The sequence below is a fragment of the Podarcis pityusensis genome, assembly GCF_964106645.2.
Source record: "Podarcis pityusensis genome assembly, chromosome: 6".
NCBI classification, from domain to species: domain Eukaryota; kingdom Metazoa; phylum Chordata; class Lepidosauria; order Squamata; family Lacertidae; genus Podarcis; species Podarcis pityusensis.
The window spans coordinates 54,973,043-54,993,082 of record NC_138030.1 but is presented as its reverse complement, the minus strand read 5'-3'; the positions used below and the strand labels follow the sequence as shown (position 1 = coordinate 54,993,082).

The window sequence follows — 20,040 nt, the reverse complement described above, 5'->3', positions numbered from 1 at the left end:
AGATGGTTGTGGAATTATTTTTTTCATGCAGCAAGTGTGCATTTTCTTCACTCCCTGCAGACCAGGAACCCTTTAATGTTATATGATCTGCATGTTCAATAAACATGCATGGGCAACAGGATATATATGCTTTAATCAAACTCCTGAATGGAGCTCCCACAAGTATAAGCAGGGTTCTTTTTAGATGTTCAGTTAATGTATGTAGATCAGTAGAGTTGGTGCTGGTTGCTGCTCCAGTGATGCTGCCGTATTTATTGAATGCATGGATTATATTGCATGGGGAGGGGAATATCATCCTTGGGATATATATGAATTGCCTATTTATGGAAGTAGGTGATCTTTCTACCAGAGCAAGAGCTGTCCAGTTAATAAAGCCACAAGGACTCCAAGCTAAAACATTATGTGAACTTGGAAAAGTAATGTTGGCTGCTGCTCCTGACTCCCAAAGAGTTAGTGTAGCCTGTTGGTTATGAATGTTAACTCTATGAGCTAGATACCAACTTGCCTTTCATATCCAAGCTCAGCCATGAACTCACTGTCCTTCAGTCCAATCTCATTTCCTGATCTGTGATTCAGTTATAAGGATTACTGGGAATATATGTGAATGGCATCATTCTATGAGTCAATATTACTCACTTTTTCAATTAAAAAACTGCAGTAAAGAAACTGATTTTCTCCTTTCCAGTTATTGCCCTGTGGACTGGCTCTGTCCTGAGTTCTATTCCTCCTGAATTACAATTTAATGGTGTGAATTTCTAAAATGATTCCAGAATTGGAGCATGAAGTTTCCTGCAGATTCATTTCCTTCTATTTGTTCATATCTTCTCCTTATGCTTTGTTTCTGGTGCTCATTAACAAACTCACACTCAGAACTTGACCTGTTGCCACAACTTGAAGTTTTAAAAGCTTCTGATGAAATCAGAACAGTGTCCCAACATGCGGTTATAGGTTAGACAGCTAAAGCACAACAGATCACTCTGAGGCCTGGCTAGCCTCAGCTAAGACATTGTTCCAACAATTGACATGTCCCCTGTGCTCTCCTTTTGAAGAGCATGACAGACACAGCTATTTGCATGGTCATATCCAAACAAGTGGGCAATGCTCTGTAGATGCTGGGCATGCATGACTTGCTTGTGCTGGAGCTATTGCCTCCATGTCCTTGGAGACAGAGGGAGTCAACAAACCTGGGTTACTGTCAGATTTATTCTGAGATGCCTCCCCTAAAGGAAAGGGCTCTTCAATGACAGGGGACTATAGAGCCATCTCTGATGCAGAACTTGAGGTGTCCAGTATCCCAGAGGTAGGCTGCTCCTCTAACAGGCCACTAGACCTCAAATCCGTCTCCCTCTTATCTACTGGGACCCTCATCCAGATCACATGCTGGAGTCCCAATTTCTCATCCCCCAACCCACTAGGACCTCCTCCCCAAGTCTCCGAGCACCTCCCAACCATCATCATCTGATCACCTTCGCCACAATATCTCCATGGGATATCACTTAATGTGATTACATGAGTCAAGTTTTCTTTTGCAAGTCACCTTTTTTGACTGCACAAACTAGAAAACCCTTTGTCCATTTGGCCATTGGCTACCTTTACCTTCTCCCTATACGAGGCACTTAGGAGTGAATAACAAAGCCTCAGACCAATGTTTTCCCAAACAACCCATGCTTTTACTTGTGAGATTTAGTAAAGCAACAAGACAAACATTTTTTGAGAACATTCTTATAGACAAAATATATAATTTTACAGTTTTGGTCATCACCCGTAAGAGCAAATAAAGACATACAGCTATACCTATTGTAGATAGTTTACATAATCCAGCCAATCTTTGTCCATTTGCATTCCTCAGTTCAGCTTCTGGGATCCTTTGGAGCTTTCTCTTAGTCCTTTTCTGTATACTTTAACCTTCCTAAAAACTTTTACCCTCCTTTGTAAAAAAAAGCCTCTAAAACAAATAGCAATCATTGCAAAATACAAGATGGTGGAAGATTTTCATTCCTTCACAATTTTCAAAGAGAATCTTGATATAATCATATCATGATAACTATTTGTGATGTTTTATCAATGTGCTTATTTGTGTAAGTAAGAAAGAGCACAGTGAAATGTGACAGAATTGAAAGCTGTGGCAAACCACATGATTGGCACTGTATATGAGATTCAGAAAGTAGAACAAGTAGAGGATTTCTAATGCATAATTTTCATTTAGGAATTTAGAATTCCAACGTCCATGTATAAATTTAGATGAAGAGAATTTTGGCAGCATTTCTACAATAACCGAATCCAGGGTATCACAAATGCATTTAGCTTAAGCTTCTGCATATCTGAATCCAACAGGTATTCCCAAGGATATTGAGGCAGTATGTAAAAAGCCCGTCAGTTTTTCTGAACTGAATGCCCAAATGATTTTCATTCCACGGTGGCCAATCTACTATATTAATATGTATGCTAGTGAACACGTGAGTTTCTCCTTTATTTCAAACATAATTTAGTATAAAAGAAAAAGGCAAAATCAATTCTGCTAAGTGAGAAACATTTCTGCCAAAAATGTAAACAACAACAAACATGACACACAGCAAACAGATGAAAGAAATTTAAAACAAAAATACCGCTATTAGAAAAAACCAAAACATTTTCCCATTTGGAACATCTTGGCAACACCTCACTATTTACTTTCACAAACCACGTAAGTTTTGCTTCTGCATTTATCTCACAGCAGGAGTTCATTATCCTGTGACAAAGTTCTATTCCACTGATATATCTCTTAATTAGAATCCATTCTTTTCTGGTGTTACATTGCCATGCTATAAATCTCTACAGTCTCATAAACCAATGTACATTTTCAAAGAAGAGATGATGGGTGAGGGGGGGTTACTAAAGCATATAGAGATCAGTCTAATTAATTATTTCTCTTGTATCTCCCTCCTCTTTTAGCCTTTTAACCTTTCTTTTTCTGTTTACTTTCTCTTCAGGCTTTTCTCCATTGTTTTTCCCTGTATGTTGGAATAGGATCAGTAGTTTAGACACAATAAAAAGGTTGAGTTTTGCTAAAGAGAAGATAAATTGGGATAACCATCCCATTTTGAGAAGGCTGGGTTTTCCTAAATAAAAATATGGAATTGGGATAACAGTTTTTCACATTCTCTCCCTCTCTCATGTATGTATTTCTCTCGTGTATGTATTTATGTATTGCTGCATTCATATTCATATTCCACCTTTTTTGTGCAAGGAGCTCAAGGTTCTCCCTATCTCATTCAATCTCCACACCAGGTGAGATAGGTTAGGCTGAGAGGCAGTGAATAAAGAAAAAGATGGAATTTGGTTGCCCTTTCTCACATTGTCTCTCTCTTCTGAGTATTGCTCACTTCACACGGAAGGCTTTTCTGCTGGGTGAGCAGATTTGCTTCGTTGTGGCCTTTGCTAAAAGCTACACTAGTATATTTTGAGCCTATTTTGTGTTTGTGTGTTTTATTACCTAAACATTATCTCAATAGCCCTAAAGGTGAATCCAAAGGAACATTCTTATACTTGGAGGGAAATCTGAACAAAATATTGAAGACTGCATATTGATCATGGAACTTACCGCATATGACAACCTTGCACAACCTCTAATTTATCTGGTTGAATGCAGCCCCATCAGTCATCTGATCCAGGCAACTGGGCATTTGATAAACCTTCTGCTTGGGATTGCAAGCCACAATACTTGGTTGGCTAAAGGGCTGGTGGTGTTGTGTCACAGCTATATAGAAACTACTGACTTGTTTTTAATATTTTTTCTTGCTCTTTGGCAAATTAGTAGGACTTTGTTATTTGGGAGATTAAATTATCTGACAGGCTTTACATGAGGAAAAACCTGAGTTCTTGATTTATTATGATAGTTGTACCCACTTGAGAAGTACAAAGAAATTGGTCTTGTAGGCCATAGAAGTGTTGGCCAAAGCTTGCGTTCTGCTATACAAAGTCTTCCAGTAATGGTAATTTAACCAGATAATCTAGATGTACATTTGAGGATCACAATTCTGTTTGTAATGAATGACCCCATGGTCTTCTATACACAGAGAGAGAACTTATATGTTCATATCTGTTACACCAAGAGAACAAGACTATAGTGGTACCTCGGGTTAAGTACTTAATTCGTTCCGGAGGTCTGTTCTTAACCTGAAACTGTTCTTAACCTGAAGCACCACTTTAGCTAATGGGGCCTCCTGCTGCCGCCACACCGCCAGAACATGATTTCTGTTCTTATCCTGAAGCAAAGTTCTTAACCTGAAGCACTATTTCTGGGTTAGCGGGGTCTGTAACCTGAAGTGTATGTAACTTGAGGTACCACTGTATTTTTAAGTGACTTGCAAGCAGTGAGGTTGTGTTGACCTGGAGAAACAAATAGGAACTTCAGCTTTGCCATTCGTATATTCTTGTCAATCCTTCTTCCATTCTGAGCTAGGAAACCTCAGTAGGTAGTAATCAATGGTTTCATAGGCTCCCATTACTTCAAATAAGATTGCAAAGATTCCTCAATGTGCCAGCTGTGAGTTAATAAAGTTCACAGTTTTAATTGCATCACCAAGGGCACTCCTGAGTTTCTGGAGAATCTTCTTGGCAGCCATACTTGTCTCTGTAGCATGTAATGACTCCACCACAATGCTCTGGATGGCACAGGCTTGTTGCAAGATAGCTATGTTGTTGTGCTCCAGCTTTCATCATAGCAAATTCCAAAGCAATGTGGCCAATCAAATCTCCCCTTTTTAATATAAATATTTTATAATATGAAAACAACTCTTTTCCAGTTGTTTGCACTGGCAGCAAAGATAGATAAATGTACTTGTTTTCTCTCTGTGTGTGTTTCTCTCCATCTACAACCGTTACCAATAAATAAAATAGAAAATTAAAAATGCACCAATACATGTGCAGCACACCAACACCTACTTAGGGTATTTGCACACTAGATGTTTTAATGTGGAATTTGCAGTCTTTGCCCTGTAGTTTATTTAACAAGATAGTATATCTTCCGAAGGATGAAAATTTATGTAGCTTACAATAGTAGAACAATGCGTGGGTGGTGCTAAATACTCTCAGCCTGGAAGCACCTTTGGATATTTTCTTTTTAGCTAAATGAAATAGCTTGGCCCTGACGATCTTATATGAAATTAATATTTTTCATGCTTGGGTAGATCAAAGGGCATGGACTTATTATCCAGGTTCACCAGGCCCCTTCTCTTTCTCTACAAGTAAGTAGGATATGTATTTTTATTTCATAGTTTTGAACTACTGAGACATGATGTGAATGGGGTTTAGGCAGCTGTCGCTCTTGTAGTTACAGCGTTTTTTATAATTCTAGTTTATTTAATTTTTGTCTCTTTTTATTTTTGATTTAGGTGTGATCACATGGTCTGAAATCCTCCCCTCCTCTGACCTCTCTATACACAACATAATTCTCACAACTCCAGGTACAACCTCTACATCCCCCCAGTGTTTCATACCAATTGGAGACAGGCCTATCTGTTTCAGACATCCCATTCCAATGTCCATGACCCTTAAATGTGTTCTCTCTCTCTCTCTCTCTCTCTCTCTCTTTCTTTCTCTCTCCTGGTAAAGTGCACATGTTTTGTTTAAAAATATCCAAAGCAGCTATTAGGTATATAAAGTGGTTTCTAATTGAAAAGTTGGTCAGGTTTACATTATAAAATGCAGCTATTAGAGCTGTTAAAACTTTATTGTACTGAATTATGCAACATTGTCCTCCATTGCAGAATGATTCCTTGGCTCTCATTAAGTGCTTGATTCATTTTAACATTACATCATTTAGACAGGATCCTCAAACATTATTTTATTTGCTAATTTATAGAGTGTAGCTTCAGTGTAATATGGCACTTCACTATACTAAAGCAATATAACGTATTAAGCAATCTAAACAAACACTGATATATAAGGAGATCTTATAGATAATATAAATGAAGTAAATGTGCTAGCACTGATTAGGGTTGTGCTGAACTTTTATGAGGCTTTATTTTTTGAACAACAAAAACTCGCTTTTGAATGATGTAAAATGTTGCTCAAAGCCTCTTCTTCTTCTTTAGATGATCTTTATTGAATTTTTAGTTACATACTATACATACACAAACATTATATTGCAGTAGGCTTTCAGTCCTCTTCACAAGCCAGGTAGGGTGCTGCTTCAGTGCTATTTTTAATTTTTTCTTTCTACTGTGCTGTACAGTCCCAACCAATAAGGGACCACTTAAGCGTTATGACATCGTGATGCCATGTAACCAATCAGATATGATTATTTGATACAGTGGTGCTGTAAGGGCAAGTCTTTGAGACAGGGCCTACTCAATAGAATGAGGAAGAAGACCCCCAAGTGCAGCAGGGCTAGCTTGCTGTAATTCGAGGCAAGTGAAGTAATACACATTACCATCTAAAGAGTTCCCAAGTCTGAAATTACCTAATCACATCACTGCATTGATGCTGTTAACATGGACAAATTACATAACTATCACGTGATTGTGTGAAGCTGTCATAAAAGTGGGTGAGCTATCCTAAAAGGATCTGATCTTGCAAATGGTTACATGAATGTCACTGATAAAAGTGCACAGAGCATCCAACTGATTATATGACAAAATATATTTTACTTTATCACGAGACTGCATGTTTAGGCTTAATGGTGGAAATGTACATAGTGCAAAAAGCAGTACTCTTCTGATGTGTCTTTGATTGCATGTGGTTTCATGCATTTTAGACTAAAAATCACATAAGGTATTACAGGTGATTGTATAATGAAAAATATTACTCCTATATATCCAAAGCACTGTTCAATTTCCTCTGAAATCTAAGCATCTCCTGTATTTAAAATTTCATGAAAATCCTCCTATTATCTGGATGCTTGCTGGCTTTTTTCAGATCTCGTTCAGATTTTAGGAAGGACTAACAGGACTAGCCATTCAAAACCCCAGAGTTTTTCCACTGTTCTCAGGTTCTCCATTAGTGGTCATTATTTTCTTGCCTTTGTCCTTTTTTCTCCCTCTTACAATTCTGCTGTGTGAGTGATTCTCTCTGTCATCTTGCGATAAATTGATTAATACTGCCCACTGATGCAGTGCACCACATGGCTAATATATCAGTTAAATGGAAACAGCAAACACCACCTGCTCCTTCAGGCAAATGGCACTTTGGAAATGGAATGTGTAATCAATAGAATTAAACCTTAAGCAAAGCGCTGCAAACAAATCCAGGGGCAAGGTCTTCCAAGCTGGTACAGTAAATTAGATTTCTCTTTTCTTTTAAAGCAAATCTGTTTGACTGTGTATCAACAAAGTGTCTATTCCATATATAATATTGGGTATTCATACCGTTCTTCTCTGTGAAACTTTTGTTTAGTATTAAAAGTTGCATCGATAATACGGACTTACAGAATTGGATAAATGCCACATATGGATGACTCAGTTTTTAAATTTTTGCTTTTCAACTGCGTTAGAAAGTCGTGAGCATTCAGAAATTTGCCTGGTTAAACATTTTAACAGATTTATGCTTTACTCCAGTGTACAGTTATGTACATTTAAATAACATGAAAACAAACAAGTCTTATTGAGCAGTGCACCAAACTGTAGCCAGGGTAAGCAATTCTATAAACCAATTATGCTTGGAGTGAAATATGCTGTAGCTATGGGAACCAGGAGGTGTAATTTCCAAATGCACCAGGGGCAAGTGAGTGGGAACAGCCACACTCACTTTTTGCAGGCCTGGCCAACAGCAGTCAGGCCCAGGAGAGTTTTCTCTGCAAATACCACAATGCAGTTTAGCCACAGCAACAGATAGGCAGCACACACATCATGGGGTATTTGACTTCCCACCCACAACCCACTCCCTCCCTCAAGATCCAATTCTATATTCCTGGATCATGTGGGCAACAATAGGAGCACTAGCTTGGTGGAACATCCAATGTTCCTCATGCTGGGGAGACCACATTTTCCATTCCGCTAGCATGTTTTCTCTGGTGTGGCAGGAACACTGGTGGAGTGTTCCGCAGCTGTATCCAAGAAGTTGGGCCAGCATATCTAGCATTGCACTGGCTTATAACACTTTCCACTGTTGCCCCTCAGCTAGCATATCTTCATAAAATGGTTGCTTCCATAGGTTCTTAAGAAAGTATGACTGGTAACAAAATATTTATGGTTGTTAAATGATATTGGGCCAATTTGTTGGGAGTTGTGTTGGTAATGAAATGAAATGTGTTGGATAGCTCGTATGTCTTGACCTCAGACCAGACCAGCAGTGTCCAGGACACCAGTATTCAGGATGTTGTTCGTTTAAAAATATGCAGACTTTGGTAAAAACAAACAAACCAAAAACCCATTTGTCATATTGATGCTCTAAAAAGATAATGAAAAGAAACTCTCTCTCTCTCTCTCTCTCTCTCTCTCTCTCTCTCTCTCTCTCTTTCTGGAACATCAAAGATTACTACACACAGTGTGTGTGTGTGTGTGTGTGTGTGTGTGTGTGTGGTTTGATGTTCTAAAAAGATAAAAAGACACTATGCACACACATGTAAATATATATTGGACAGAGTTTAATGTATATATAGTGTAATATGTCAAGTGTTTCAGAAGCATCATTTTTCAGAATGGGTGCTGCTTTAAAACTTGGCTGGTGGCTCCGAATTCATCATAAATCTATACATAAGGATACATTTGTTAAAAAATAAAATCCTGGCCATAAATAGTTACAAGTGCTATCTCTGGCAGATCTGTGAGGTTTGTTTGGAAGTACATTTTGCACCTGATAAACCTTGTTAAAAATGAATGAGCTTCATCATTAATATCTACCAACCAACAAGTAACTGGCCAGCTACAGTTACAGGAAAATAGCAAGGGTCTCTCTTCATTTCTGTTTCTAACAACTCACAGCAGACTCCGTCCCCTGTTTGCAGCGTACTAGTAATTATGGTCTTGCTGGCAGGATTTAGAGTTTGGTTGCCAGGGCTCAAGCGCTATGTAGCAAGTGTTTTGGTAATGAATAAAGACGGCAATCAGCAGCAACCTGAGAGTTAGCTGAATGAGACAGTCTGGCGGGCACTGGGGGGGGGGGTCCTGCTGGCTTGCTCAGATGGGCAGCAGGCAGAGATGAGATAATTGACAGGAAAGGGTAAAGAAAGGAAAAGAATAGCGGTGTAGAGAGTAGGAACAGAAAACTGAAAATGATACTGATCTTCTAGGTAATATGCTACTTAAGCTAATACCTTCTAATGATCAGAATAGCAATAGAATGTCAGAATAAAACTAAACCTATATGATTGTAGAAAATCCCCATGTGCAGATTTAGATTTGTTCTGAGACGATGGCTTGTAATAACGGAAAAGTCTCTCTCCTTCAAAGGCTGCATCGCACCACTTAGAGAAACCGGCTGCAATCCTAAGCGCACTTACCAAGGAGTCAGGCCCATTCAATTCTGTGGGACTTAATTTTGAGTGAATATATTTTGGATTGCAATGATGGTGATCTCTCTGTCTCTTTGTCTCTGTCTTCAGGATGCAAGCAATCATGCACAGAAACACATCTACATATAAGCCCTATTCAGGCCCTCAATCTCATGTGTAAATAGACACATAAGAATTAGGGGGTGCTGCTATGTCCCACCTCCAGTGCAGAATCTCTACACACTTAGAATATGAGGGTGAAGATCCAAAGCAGGGAGCTTCCTTTATTCACTGAGACTCCCAGCATCTAGTGCAGAGCTTTAAATCACACAGAAAGGCTCCACCGGTGGAGGTTTCCCACTTCAGCCCTTCACCTTCAAACTCATGGAGGGGTCTAAACTGAGTAGAGACAACACCCTGGCTTGGTAGCACACTTCCATTCTTCCTCTTGTGTTTGTTTGCCCACCAAAAGCCCAAATGGAGCTGTACATATATGTGAATGAGTGCTAGACAAAAAAGAAGCTTAAAATTGCTTCGTTGAACATTCAGCAGTGACATATTTGCATTTCAAACAAGTTACAGTCATACCTCGGGTTACGAACGCTGTGGGTTGTGCGTTTTCTGGTTGCGGACCGGAATGGGTTATTTCCGGGTTTCAGCGCTCGTGCATGTGCAGAAGCACAAAATGACATCACGCGCATGCACAGAAGCGCTGAATCGTGGTGCGCGTGTGCGCAGATGCAGTCAGTCACAGTCATACCTTGGGTTGCAAACACTGCAGGTTGTGAACCTGCCTCCCGCATGGATCACGTTCACAACCCAAGGTATGACTGTACTGAGAGAGCAGTTGACCATTCTAAGAAAGCTGAGGAAGTATTCCTCCCCGCCCCCACAGCCCAAAGTGGCCACGTGGTCGAGCGGGGGAGGCCTAACTTATCCACCGAGGAAATCCAGCGATGTCCTCTCTGTAGAAGCTCTGGAGCCAACTGACGCTTTGCAGGTAAGATTCACCTTCTGTTGTGTGGGCAGGGTTGTCCCTCCCCTTACCTGGCCAATCCCCTGGCATCGTCTCCCCAGGCGGGATTGGGCGATTGGTTGAGGTAGGCGGAGACCTCTAGGTATCCAGCCTGGGGAGGATGAAGCCAGCCCAAACTGCCAGGAGCCGAACTGGGATCCGGGGGACTGCGCTCGACCACGCAAAAGTCACCCCCCCATTTGATGTGGGGAGCGGTCATTCTAAGAAAGCTGAGGAAGAATTCTCAAGAAGGTGGCATTAGCTATGTGCAATAGGTAAAAGTTAAGTCTAAATAGTGTTTGGGGATATGTTGAATTTGCTTTGTATATCCTTGTATATCCTGAAGTTTTCTCTTGCTTCTTATATCCCAAAATTGGATCCCTCCCCTCACTGGAAATTATTCCAAATCTGGAGGATGGTGGCTATTTAAATAAAATGTATTGATATTGATATGTCTTTGGTGGCTTTCTGGCAGCAATTGGTTCATATTTTTGTTGGGTTTTATTACTGATGTCTGTGGATTACCTATTAGCATACTTGTTTTTATGTTTTGTTCTTGTTTTGTATTTTTATTGTTGTTAGTCACTTTGGGAATTTTCCATCTGAAGCAACATAAGTAAACAAAACAAGCAAACAAATAATGTGCTTTTAAAAAGTTTTTTTCATTCATTCTAGCAGGGGTAGCCTTGACACCAAAAGGTACAGAACATCAATTTTTCACTAACTTAAGGGGTGTGGGATCTGAATGAAACATCATAGGACAATTCATACCTCTTTTCATCTGTGGTCTACCTGGAACAAGAAATTGTAGGAGAGTGAAACAAGTTTTGTGATTGTGTGTGTATGGGGAAGGTCTTTCCCCAACCCAAAAAAGAACTGATGCTCAGTGGTGAATTGAGGGAAGTAATAATTATTCTTACTTATATTCATTTTATTTATTCAAAATATTTATTTATCACTTTTCTATTTAAAATATCCTAGGTAGTTTATAACTTCAACATGAAAAAATGGGAAATGCAGCACTACAACAACACACAAGCAGGGCAGAACAAACAAGCAACAAGTATCAGAAGCAGATAAAAAAGCTGAATTAAAGTAGGTTGCTCAAAACACAGAAGAATAAAAAAAAAACAACCCTTAAAATTAGCTAATAGAGCGATTTGATTCTAAAATAAATAAGAAATATAATAAATAATAAATAACAAAAAATATATAAATAAATAAAAAGCCTATCAGCATTCGCAACCCCACCATTGAGGGGTCCAAACTCACAAATTACATTGCATTCAAACCCAGGTGCAAGATGTCTTCTAACACCAGAGAGATAATGTCTAAGATAAGAGTTTCCTTTCTGTACAAAAGCCAGAACTGGATTTAGATAAAATATTACTTTGCTTCCACAGAATTTTCTGTAATATTTCGTAATTCTGGTTTTGGTGGTTAGCGTGAACTTTGAATGGTTTTTGACATCCAAAGGCATGGGAAAACCTATATATCAGTTGGGTAATTTGCCTTTTCCAGCGCTGCGCATACCGGAGGACACTTGGAGTTTGGGGGCTGCAGGTGCACCCCAGGGCGTTTTCCAACATCCCTGACTCTTGATGAAATATTTTGGCTTCTCACAAAGTTGGTGGATATTTGTATAATGTCTTGGGTTCTGACTTCACCAACATAGTGGTTTTCTTCCTTTAACTTTGCTGTGCATCGCCTTGCATTTTATCAGCTTCTCAGGGTGTTCATAAGCAAATCTCATTTTGTACCTATTTATGGTTTGGAGCAGAGAGGGAAGCAGACCTAAGCGGTGTGCATGCTTGATATTTGGCTTTTTATTTGCTTCTTTTTGAGCTTGTTCTCTTAATGGACTTCCATAGTGCACTGACGTCTTCTTTACCATTAGTTTATCGGGTAATTTTAGAAATGAATTTGAAGGCTTGTCTGTGGATAGCCTTTTGGAAAACAGTGATTCCATCTTCCCTAAATCATTGGGGTGACTCATGCTAAGCACTGAGTCATTTTTATTGAAGTACTAGATGATTATTAATTGTTTATTTGGAAGAAGTCATGTTCTGATCGTCAATCTTGGAATGTCATTTTTAGTGATTGAATCATCTGTATTAGATAGAAATTTGAACGTACAGGTGATATTATAAATTCAAGGAAACACGTCTTCTTTGCAGAGCTTCTAGCTAACAACTAAAAAGCAAAATATTCAATCAAATGACATTTAGTGCTTGTTTGGGTCACTGTGATTCTTCATAGAAAATAACAAATGTGGAGCGGCAATAGTGCACAGAGTGCTTTGCCGTGATGTCAATAGATGTGTCTTCTGAAATCCTCCATATACCTCAGATCCATCCTGTTATGATACATGTGCATTGTAGCCCATTTCTAACATTTATTTCCTTTCGGGGGGGGGGTGGATAGGTTGCTGCCAAAATCACAGTCAGCCATGCTATGCATTTCTTTAGATTGTTGCTGGATTGTCTGGGAAATGTTAATGTTTTCTATTTAGATGAGTTAGATATGGCCTTGAAAGAAAATCTGATAGAATTCAGATTAATAAATGAGAAGGACAAATACAATCAAAGAAGAAGAAGAAGAGTTTGGATTTGATATCCCGCCTTTCACTCCCCTTCAGGAGTCTCAAAGTGGCTAACATTCTCCTTTCCCTTCCTCCCCCACAACAAACACTCTGTGAGGTGAGTGGGGCTGAGAGACTTCAAAGAAGTGTGACTGGCCCAAGATCACCCAGCAGCTGCATGTGGAGGAGCGGAGACGCGAACCCGGTTCCCCAGATTACGAGACTACCGCTCTTAACCACTACACCGCTCTGGCTCTCAAAGCACATTTGAAAGTGTTTGTGTACCAGACCACACTAGAAAGAATCCTCCTGGCCTATTCTGAAATTCTCCTTACCAGGGTCTGTAGGCCTCTGGGATTTTCAGCCCTTTAGATACTGCTCTGAAATTCTTAGTGGTGTTCTGCTCAAAGAAGCAAAGTCTCCCTCCTTTCCTGTGTGATCACAGTCATTTTCTCCACTGAAGAGCACCATAGGGGGAATCCTTGGGAGAAAGTCTGTTGTCAAGTGTGGAGAGGGCTTGACAGTTTCCACCATAGTCTCTCTATTAAGCATTGTAGTATAGCATTTTGAAAGTGATATTGATTAGGGTGGTTAAAAGACAGGAGACTGAAGGCCTAGATTAGCCTCCTTGTTCTCCAATTTGATTCCCTTGGATTTTGAGACCTGGGCAACAGGAATAAACATTTAAAAATATGTATGTCACTTTGACTGTTATCTTAGAGAACACCTTTTCCACATGTTCCTTGTGATTTAAAATAATCTGATGAAACAGCTCTTCAGGTGCCACTCTTATCAGTTGTGAGGCTCTCTGAACTATGAACATGGCTTTTCCAACAGTGGCACTCTTTTCAACTGAGATCTGTCCAATCCAATCATAACTTTTAAATGACACAGGGGACCTGCAACAAATGTTGCTGTGTGAAGTGCTCTATTTCAGTTTATTAAACAGCCAGGAAACTTGTCTCCTGTTATCCCTACACCAAGAATACTCAATTCCAGTCCCCACCAATGCACTGAGCTGATTTGGAGGGTCTCCACCCCCGCCAAAAAAAATGAGTTCTTCTTCAAACCTGGGGGTTCTTTAAGCTTACTGATACCTCCCTTGTTTGTGCATGCCACCATTTTGGCTACGTTAACATTAGTGCTTGGAGAATGAGCTCACTACAGTGGTACCTCAGGTTAAGTACTTAATTCGTTCCAGAGGTCCGTACTTAACCTGAAACTGTTCTTAACCTGAAGCACCACTTTAGCTAATGGGGCCTCCTGCTGCTGCCGCGCGGCTGGAGCCTGATTTCTGTTCTCATCCTGAAGCAAAGTTCTTAACCTGAAGCACTATTTCTGGGTTAGCGGAGTCTTTAACCTGAAGCGTATGTAACCTGAAGTGTATGTAACCTGAGGTACCACTGTATTTGTGAACCTGGAGCTGGTCTAGAAAGACGAGGTGAGGAATCTCACCAGACAGCTTCCCAGTCAGCTGCAATGATAGCGTAAAAGAGCAGTTGCCCAGCAGCACCAGAGGATACAATTTAGAAGCATAAAGAGGAAGAGGTGATATAATCATTCCTGAAGAAAATGCCTGGGTAGCAAAACTGTGTGTGTGTGTGGCCTGCTAGGATCTGACAACATAAAGATGGGATGATGGGATTCTGGTGATAGATGTCTTATTAATTTATTAATTAATGTACTGCATTTATAGTCCAAGGAGCTCAAGGTGTACATGGTCTTCCCCCTTTCTCATTCAGTCTCCACAACCGCCCTGTAAGGCTGGTTAGCCTGAGAGACAGTGGCTGGCCCAAGGTCACCCAGTGAGCTTCATGGCTGAATGAGAATTTGAATCCTGGTCTCCCAAGGTGGTCCCCTAGTTCCCAATTGTGTCAGAGGTCACCCTGAATAGTTCAGACCTGTATGATATGGATGACAATTAGACATCACCCTGTCTAAGCCTGTGTCAAAGAAACCCAGAGCCAGCTTTTTATAGATAAAAAAGCAGTACAATATAATGCTTAGAAAGAATCTGACTCACCAGGGTACTGGACTCTTTTGGCAACTATAAATGGCCCAGTGAAACTGTTGCAGCTACCACTTCCTTCTGTAGTGGCTTTTTATCCAGCTGCTAAAACAAACAAACAAACAAACAAACAAACAAACAAACAAACAGACAAAAAATTATTGGGCTGAGTGAGGAGGCCCATGGTACAGAGACCCCTTGTATGCCCCCTTGGCAAGTGTCACAGTGGCCTCTAGTGGCTGCAAGGAACAACTGCAAAGTTGAGAATAGAGTGCTTTGTAAGTGCTACTGTGCCATATAAAATCAGAATTACCGTATGAGCAGGCTTGATTTGCCCAGTTTCAGAATGTCATTTGGAAGCATGTTTTGGCTTAAAGAGAAAATAAAATTTGAAAATACACACGAGAAAATATTAAGATGAAAATTTGTTTTTATAAAAGTTATTCAAGTTTTTCAAACAGGTCCGAGTGTGGGTAGGATCTAGCATATACAAATATACTTTTAATCTGATATGCTGTAGATCAGGGGTACTAGCACAAAACTCTCATAGTGGCCACTAAAGCTGCACAAAGAGCTACTCAAAAGCAGCCAATACTCATATTTTACAGGAAAGGTACACTCAGGTTAAAGACATAAGTGATTAGCACAGGGCCAGCCGTGGCAGAGATTTTTCTATTTTACTTGCTATAGTTAAACTATTGGGAGTAGGAGAACTATGCCAATCTACGGCAAACCACTCAGAGATTATTTTTAATTTATTTAAAAAACTTATACCCTGCTCCCCCCCCCCCCCCATCTGAGATCTGCCAGTAGCTTCTGAATCTGCCGTCCCTGGATATACTTAATAAGGATAACATTTTTTTAGTAATGTGAATTTTTAATGTACAAGTAGTTTTTTTAAAAAAGATCACTGCATGCTATCAAAAGATAGTAAGAATTAAAAACTATATAAATGAGCACCAGTGTTTTGTAGATTACTAGAAGAAAGTCCATAGGAATTCACTATATAACAGAACAATCCATGGACTTAATGATTAGCCACTGACTGCTCAAATAAGACATCTTTGTGGTCATGGGCACCCACTTCACAGTTTTTGAGGTGTGTTGTGGAAGGGACTGGCACCCATGGCCATTATGCAGCAATAGCTGCTGCCTCCCACCTGAGCTCATATAGGTGAAACATTGCCAGGAGAGAGACAGACAGAGACAGAGAGGGTCAGGGATGTGAGGGTGAGACCCCAAATAAGAGCAGATTGTGTATACTGGAATGTACCAGCCTTAACATTGCTGCAGGCTTCTGGTATTTGTGTTGTTGTTCCATATTCCTTGTGGTTCAATTGCTTTGCCTCTCGGTATGTTGTGCATCAGTTCTAATAGGACACGATGAAGGCAGATGCTAGTTTTTAAAAATTCAAATCCTTCCATGCTTCCACGTGCTTCTGTGTTGAGATATTATCTCCTGTTTTCCTTAGGATACAAGTATTGTTGTAAATTGTATTTTCTTCAGTCTTTCCTAGATGGTTATATCCGTGGCCAAAATAGATGGACATTTCCATTAGTGTCTATTGTTAGAAAGTCACAAGGCCTCCACATGACAATGATTGTGTCTGAGCTGTCCTTGAAGGTTGATTGGATTTTGAAATTAAATTCATTCATGTGGCTTCCAAACAAAAGAGCAGCCTTTTCTTTTCGTTGGGGGGGGGGCCAAAACAAAGTAGGAGAGTACTGCATGTGTGTGCACATATACAGAATATATAGTGTATACAGGGATGTGAGAATATCTTAATTTTTTTCTTTATCTGTAATATACGGCTAGTAGGTTTCCCTCAATGTAAACATCAGCATATATATTTGCAACTCAACAGAGTATTCTATCTGAGTTATAATTTTAAAATTAGTGGTTGGAGGGAGAGATAAGCACCATCAATAAATTAAACTGTAACCCAGCAGTTTAGTCATGAAAGGTTAAAATAAACTTGCTTGATTGATTATGAATTTTAAACAGTTTTTCTTCATGGTAATCAGTGCTCCACCAATGTCATTTCTCATTAAAGAAAAGATTTTCATTCCAACATTTGATTGAGGATGTTATTTCTCATTTGCATTTTGCTTTCTACCGAGTAAGCATCTTGCCTTCAGAATTATTAGGTCGTCCCCCCCCCCCCGCTTTCCTTCATCTGGCTATAAAAACCATACACTAGGAGAGAGAGCAGTGATTTAGAGGGACAGTACATAAAGATTAAATGAAGATATTGACTGCTGGGTCCTAATGCAAATAGTTGCTGCCTGATGGACTGCCTTTGACAGGATGATAGAAAGGGGCCTTGTGGCCTACTTAGCTGCCCTTCTAATTGGCCTTTATGAATATTTAATGAAATCAAGATGAAATTCAATCAGAGCTTTTACCTGCTGGATCTTCGCGTAAAAGCAGCCTATTATTAGATTCACCCCCCCCCCCCGCAAGCCTTTCCACTTCCATACAATAAAACTGTTCCGAAATGTCTTTGTGTTAGTGAGCTGGCTGAGAAGGGCTTCTGATGCAGAGACTTGGTTTCTTACGATGGAATTTTGCCTTTGTTTATCAGGGGAAAGCAGTGTACCTACCACCGCCACATCCACACACATTTGCATGTATCGGTGGCACATTATGAACAACATAATAGAGATGGTTATGTGGCCTTAGCCTGGCTTAATGTCATTTAAGAAAGCTGTGTCTTTACCAAACAGTAAGTCTGGTGTGATTGTGAAGATCTTTTCGGCACCCACAGCCACCTAAGCGTGCTTCAGGCGAACCTTATAATATTTCGTGTTTTCAATCATGTTGGTTGGCTTATGATGAGATCTATTCAAGAATTTGTTTCCCCCCAAATATAATCTGGGTTGTATCCATGCCCTTATGCTTTCACAACAACAGAGCCTGATATACAGTAGTATATCCATTTTACATCCATTTAAATGTAGATGGGGTGGGGGTCTACTTACTCCCTGGCAGAATGCTGCAAAAGGTTTCCATTGAAGGATAATGGGCAGATTAATCTATAAGTGGCAAATTCAGCAGCAAAGGTTTCTCCTTCCTTAATGTTGTCCATTTTATCTTTCTCTTCCAAGATAAGCTGTTTATTTACACTATATTCCTTTTATGTTTGCCTGATATTCTTTTTTGGTCTACAAAGGGGTTTGGAATTTAGAGATAAATTGCAGCATGTTATTATTAAGCAGTGCATGAGTAAAACCTTCACATTACTGCCTGAACCAGGAGAATTCTGTGCCATTTTAAAGGTTTGATTTATTTGCTTTTAAAATTATCTGTGTAGTTGTCAGTAAGTATCCCATAGGTCTTTAGCACTACATCTAAAGCAGTTTGGATCAGGTCTCATCTGATCATTGTAGCCACCCTTGGTTATGGGCAGTTTATGATTATCCACGAAATGCCAGCGTAGAACTGGTGGCTCCTTTCAAACATACAATACTTGTACGTATGTACCTGGGAACATGTGTTTGGGAACCTTGGCCCAGTTGGCTTCTCCAAATTCATGCATAATTGTACTTGGGTATTTAAAAGTATAAACATATGCACCACATAAGATGTGTTTCCTGCAGAAATCATGGCTCACTAAGCTGGTTGCTCATTAGTTCTTCAAGAATTTTCTTTTTTAATTTCAAGGGAGACACTGTATAGCCAATTTTTTTAAAAGGGTGGCACATGGGTTTTGGTTCCTCTCGCTTTCTTGTTTTCCCAATCTTAAATTCAGTTTGTCACTTTTCCACATCAGTTTGTGATTCTTCTTAAGTCCTCATGAAAAATAATCACATTTCTCCTAATTCACATATTTTATATGCAATTTTGCCTAATCTACAAAAGTTTGCAAGCTGGGAGGGAGAAGTCAGTAGAAGATTGGTGGGGAGGGGCATGCTGTTAATTTTGTAGGGAGACATTCCAAAAGCATTTTCAGCAAATTGACTGTTGTGATACACAAAAACCCAAAGCAGCTGCGCTTTGATGAGCATCAGACTAATTCTTCCACCAGTGCTGATGCCCCATAAGCCCAGAGTTCATTTCCTACTACCAATATGTTTTATGATTCTCAAGTGGAACCCAAGTATCATTCTTCTTTCTCCCAGAGCACATAAATAGGCCAAGACCAATACTAACACAAGCTTGTTGCTACCCTTGCTCTGCACTAGATTTATTGGCGTCATATCTTTCAAAATAATGGAAGGTGGCACAAAGCTGCCCTTTCTATCTGCTGCTGTATGAAACTTCTTTCCTGCGTTTGCCTTCCTATTTTTAATCCCTTATCAGCTCAATTGGGAGGAAGAACACTGAAGAAAATAGAGAATCCCATAGACAGCACTGGGATGGAGAGCCGATTAAATGCCCTTCATCTATAGTCGATACTATTGACATTTTGTCTAAAGCTATCACAACTCCAATTCTCTGTCTCCTTCCCAAGCTAAATCCTCATTTAATTTTTCAAATGCACCTGTGGATCCAGCACTATAACACATTCTGATATTCTGTCCCAAAGGATTCATATTGTGAGTGAGTGAGAGTGCTGCCATTAATTGTCTTGGAGAATTATAATCCTGTTTTCAGAGTGCTATTCCAGGTGAATGGAAAAGACTCCTTTTGAGGTCTGACTTCAATGTATTTAAAATATTAATTATAGTACTATATACCAGCTGGGCAAAAGGAAGTGTGGAGGAGCCCTCAGTTTGGCGCCACATTAACGCCACCCACTACTGTAAGACTGCTACACATACTTATGTGAGAGTAAGTCTCACTGAACTCAGCAGGGCTTATTTCTGGGTAGGAACTTGTTTATCTTTAAACTATTTGCTGTTGATATTTCTGTCTCATAAATTTTCTCAATGTCCTGAGCTAACTAGATTTTTGCCATTTCCCCCATATCTACTATATTAGGATTATACACCCCCACCCCAAATCACACTATCATCCACATAATAGTTGGGATAATTATATTGTTATGGAGTTCTCATCAGTAATATCAAATGTACAGGTATTT

The 20,040-nt window shown here is 39.7% G+C and overlaps 1 protein-coding gene across 1 annotated transcript in view; it reads left to right on the top strand.

Moving 5' to 3' along the window:
• Positions 1–20,040, top strand: part of BEND5 (BEN domain containing 5) — a 728,817-nt gene that overhangs the window by 306,377 nt on the left and 402,400 nt on the right. The window lies entirely within an intron of this gene.